The following is a 5,366-nucleotide window of genomic DNA, read 5'->3' as shown; positions in this document are numbered from 1 at the left end:
AGCTAAGATTTGTTTTGTTTTGTTTTGTTTGTGCTTCCAGAGATGGGCAGATTCCAGATTTCAGGGTCAACCTGGGACGAAGGCAGTTTAGGTTTATGCCCAAGTATTATAGGAATGATTATTTAAGGAGGACTAGGGTCATTGAATACTGATTCATGGGGTAACCAGAGGGAAACCTGAAGTGGATGACTGGATTGATCTGTGGATGGAAGACTGGGCTTTTGTTCTTCATGGGATGAGCTAGTAGAGAGCAAGAGCTGTTCTTTTGTAGTTTTTTTTTTCTAGCAAGATTTCTAATTATGGTCAGAAAATCCATGAAGAACAAACATGGGTCTTTTAGAATTTTTCTATTAGGATTTCTCACCTTAGTTGGAAATCCCAAGAATTACTTAGACAGCTAACACAGCTCTTTTAGAATTTTTTTTTCTGGAAAATCCAAGAAGTTTTTTATAGTAACTTTTCTAATTTTCATGGGAAAACCCATGAACTGTCTAGAGAGCTTTTAGAAATTTTTCAAGAATGAAAGCTGAGTGAGGTTACCCACTCACAAAGAATACACATGATATGTACTCACTAATAAATGGATATTAGGAAAAAAGCTTGGAATACCCAAAGTACAACTCACAGACCATATGAAGCTCAAGAAGAAGAAAGACCAAAGTGTGGATGCTTCAGTCCTACTTAGAAGGAGGGACAAAATATTCACTGGAGATAAAGAGAGATGGAAGGACCTGGGAGAGAGAAAAGAGGGGGAGAGAAAAGGGGGGCAGGATCAGGTGTGGGAGGAGATGGGAGATAAGTATAGAGGCTCAGAAAATTGGACAGAGGTGTATAGCAGTGAGGATGGAGAACTGGTAGTAGCCACTAGAAAATCCCAGCTATCTTACAGAAGGAGACTCATATTTGAAAATTATAGATTCAAGTTAAATATTTCCAGAGACATTTTAAGTACTATGGTATAGTTACATTCCATAATGAGATTTTAAACTATGCAGAATCGAAGAAAATAAAAATGGCTGTCATGATGGCAGCATGGTGGCTTGGGCTCCATGAACTTAACCTCCTGGAGGGGTTGTGATGACAAACAAAATGTCATTTTTTTCAAATAAGCAAAAATAAATAAATAAATAAATAAATAAATAAATAAGCAAAGTTTGAGCCTTCTGAATACATTCTGAATTTGCCACAGGAAAACTTCACCACTGCATCTTCGAGTTAAAATTGAATTATAAACAACTTATAAGCATTATCCCTCCCATAGTGCAGCAAATGATAGAAATGATGAGCTGCTGAGGACAGAGTGGCTGGAGGGAGAAGGACACGCATCAAGAGTTTACACTTTGCATAAATCACAGAAACAAATTGGTGGATTAAGCTGCAATATTTCAACAGCGGTTAACAACTGTGGTTGGGAAACAGCCTTCAATTAATGTGCTGTAAGTTTTGTTGATGTTGGTATTTACTTATATGCCTCTCTGAGAATTTACTACAAAGTGATGCAGAGAGCCTCTACCCTCTCCTAGTTCCTATGTGAGCTATTTGGTAGACGTTAGAGACTGAACTAATGCAAGAGAGAGTTAATAAGAGAAAAAGTATAGTTACAGTAATTTTATGTGGTTAGGGAGACCTTTAAATTTAGAATTTTAGAAATATTACCATATCATGATGTTTTTTATTTTTTTTATAAAAACAGTAAAGTGACTTAGAAAGCAAATGGGTATGTTTATTATGGATGTATCCTCTCGAAATGATATTTCTAAATTATATAAGACCACTAGGTCTACAGAATCATCTAGTAGAAGATTAGAGTCTCCAGCGTCTTGTTTATTTAAGTTTATCCAGGTCTCAGTTAACAGTGTCTGATGATTTATGCTGTTTACTAATCTGGATATGCAAAGACATCTCTCTCCAAAGTATATTCAAGGCTTGCTGTATATGGGAGAATTTTGTCCAAATGGTTTTCTGAAGTGGCAGCTCCTTAAGCAATTGTAGTTTGACATAATCAGTATACCAGTTTGGCATATTTAAGAATAACACGTTCTTAACCTTTTTAGTGATCTATCCTTTGTGGTCTCATTTCAAAGTTAGAAGTATTTAATCATTTTCTTCTAGATATTAATATCAAATAATTGCAAATATAATTATCTTTTGGAGAATGGTGAGTTTTTGTATATTTCCTGTTATCATCTGTATTATCAGCCTGGAATACATCTTATGTAATATCATATAAGTTTATGACATAGGTTCTATGTATGTTTATTTTTACATATGCTCATGCACACACAAACATATCTATATCTATGTCTATGTCTTTGTCTATGTCTGCCTGTCTCTGTCTCTTTGTCTCTCTCTCTCTCTCTCTCTCTCTCTCTCTCTCTCTCTCTCTGTGTGTGTGTGTGTGTGTGTGTGTGTATTGGGTGCCAGTTATAATATCTTCATGGTGAGTTTTAAAACAGTGTTGAGAAGAAGTGTAAGTTTTTGAGAGTTAAGATTGACACTTGGGAGCTTAACTTTTCAAGAAAAATAAACATGGCCCTGTATGTCCTCCAGTCATCCTGTCTCACCGAGGTACTGAAGCATGGATTGTAAATGGAAGAGCCCCCACTGTGTTGGGATCTCAGCTGCACAAAGTTGCAATATTCTGAGAATTGACAGCCTCTCTTTTCAATATAAACTCCATAGGACTATCCTTTGAGTTCTAGGGTTTTATTTTTACTCTGTTATTAACATATTACCTCAAATATTACAGGTTATCAAAGAAACATAAAAGTTTTGTTTCTCCTACATAATTTATACAAACTTCCCTTAAGTAAACCTAAGTGTACTTACTCTCATAATGTCTTAGTAGAAAGGGAACAGTGGAAGAGATAGAAAATTTTGCAATAGGAGAAAAAATTTTTACTCCATTTTTATTCAAAAGGGAATGCAATATGCAAAGTATAAATTCAAAATCTTCATTGCAAATGAGCAGAACATTAAATTACAAAAGTAAAAGCCTCACCACACTTGTTTTTAATTTTCATTTTAGCTTACATCAAAATATCAAAAAAAGTTCCAGTTTGACCTAGCAATAAGTAAAAGTATAACTTCATTTAAGCTTCATTCAATATTTTTCATTTTATACAACTAATTGCATTTATTTTCCTAAAATTTCAGAGAGCAAATATTTTGGATAGCTTGGATAGGTACATAGCTTTTGTGTTTAACATTCTGAGCCCTTAAAAAAATTAATCAGAGCAGAGAAGGGAAGAGTAGAAAACCACCCAAGGTGAAGGGTTAAGAGGGAGGAACTGTGGAAACCTGGAAACCATGCAACAGCCCTGACACAAGGTGACATGACCGCTGAGGTCACTGGAATGCAACCCATACTGAAGAATCAATTCTAGATTTATTAGCTTGCTGGCTGTATGCTGAATCTTTAATTAAAGTCGTAATTTTCAAAGTTTAAAGTGATGTCTGAATACACCGTGCCAAATTTGGGCTTGCATTATGGCTTGAAGTAAAAAAAAATACTGCTTGTATTCATAGTAATAAATATCCTGCAATAACTTAGCAAGAACGAGCCACAGGAGAGGCAAAAATTGTGTCCTAGAGGGGACTGTAAAGATTGTGAACTGTCTCCTTATCTACCTGAAAAACAATTTCATAGTCTTGTCATCATAACATTTGACTTTTTGTAAATACAGCTATTATTTCTCAAATTTCCCTTTGCATTTAACAATATACTGCTCTTTCTTATGTTTACCCAAACTTTTTTTTTTTTTTTGGATTTTTTGAGACAGGGTTTCTCTGTGTAGCTCTGGCTGTCCTGGAACTCACTCTGTAGACCAGGCTGGCCTCGAACTCAGAAATCCGCCTGTCTCTGCCTCCCAAGTGCTGGGATTAAAGGCATGCGCCACCACCGCCCGGCCAAATTTTTTAATATTAGAATTTTCACCAATTTTCTCATGATCAGTTGCTGAAGGGTATTAGAGAAAGGATGTTTTATCTTAAATGTGGAGAAGTATCAAGCAAATGAAAATGACAGTATGGTATACAAATAGGTGGTAATTTACCTGAAAGTAAAGACTAAAAATTATATACTTCATTAGTACACACACACACACACACACACACACACACACAGAGAGAGAGAGAGAGAGACAGAGACAGAGAGACAAAGAGAGACACACAGAGAGAGAGAGAGAGAGAGAGAGAGAGAGAGAGAGAGAGAGACAGAGAGCGAGAGAGAGAGAGACAGAGACAGAGACAGAGACAGAGACAGAGAGAAAGGTCATCTTGCAATAACAAAGTATTTTCAATATTTATTGTAAAAAGTGCTAAGATGTTTATAATATTGTGAATATATGTATTTTAAATTTCACTTTGAACATGTAGTTGGACTATAAAAATCAAAGTACCCCTCTCCAGTATACCAAGTAAGCCTATCAGACTTTGACTAGTGCAAACAGGTCTAATGTCACACATGGTACATGTTTACAAACGTGAGCAAATAATGTATCCCTTAACCCTCAGTTCACTTCTATATTGCATTGATTATTTTCTTTTTCTAAAAAAATTTATATACATATACACATACACATATAAATATACATGCTATAGCTGTCTTCAGACACAGCAGAAGATGGCATGGATCCCACTATGGATAGTTGTGAGCCACCATGTGGTTGCTGGGAATTGAACTCAGGACCTCTGGGAGAACAGCTAGTGCTCCTAACTGCTGAGACACCTCTCCAGTCCCTGCATTGATTATTACTATAGCTAAATCATAACTAAAAATTAAATAAATTTATCCTAGCCTTTTTGTCATTCTGAGTTACTAAAATGCCTAAATTTAAAGATTTATAGCCATAGCTAGCTAAACTATCAGAATCTGTTTCTGTTAAAAACAAAACCATAAATTAGTCTTTGGATATTCTTCTCAGCTCACTACTAGAGAGTTGTGATACTCTAAATTGTATTCATATACATACAATATTGTTCAAACTTTTATACTGACTTTGGTCTTAAAGAATTTAAAATATTTTACTCTTAGGTATCATAGAGATATGTAAAATAAAATGCTACTAATTAAATTTATTTTCACTATGATTAAACATATTTGAGCTTAGACTGACATCCCTGTAAATATGAGACATTGTCTTAGGTCAAAGATTGAAGTACAACTTATTTTTAATTATTTTTTACTTTCTTCTTTTCAGATTTATAATATAAACTCTTCTGAAGCCCCATTACAGAGGTCTCTTGAGGACAATGAGTTCTGAACTGTAAGTCAGCTCTCCTGACACCTAGAAATAGCTCTGACTTAATCTTGTAAACTTGGGTAATTTGTTCAACCTGTCTCTCTTTCCTCATCTACAAAATTA

General features: G+C 35.0%; 1 non-coding gene across 1 annotated transcript; it reads left to right on the top strand.

Moving 5' to 3' along the window:
- Positions 1–320: 320 nt before the first annotated feature.
- On the top strand, positions 321–382 carry LOC114612720. The gene has a single exon (XR_003710077.1). It is a non-coding gene; the product is annotated as a U7 small nuclear RNA (small nuclear RNA).
- Positions 383–5,366: the final 4,984 nt, after the last annotated feature.

Source organism: Grammomys surdaster, unplaced genomic scaffold (genome assembly GCF_004785775.1).
Source record: "Grammomys surdaster isolate TR1022 unplaced genomic scaffold, NIH_TR_1.0 126178, whole genome shotgun sequence".
In the NCBI taxonomy this organism is placed as follows: Eukaryota; Metazoa; Chordata; class Mammalia; order Rodentia; family Muridae; genus Grammomys; species Grammomys surdaster.
This window is presented reverse-complemented; position numbering and strand designations above follow the sequence as displayed.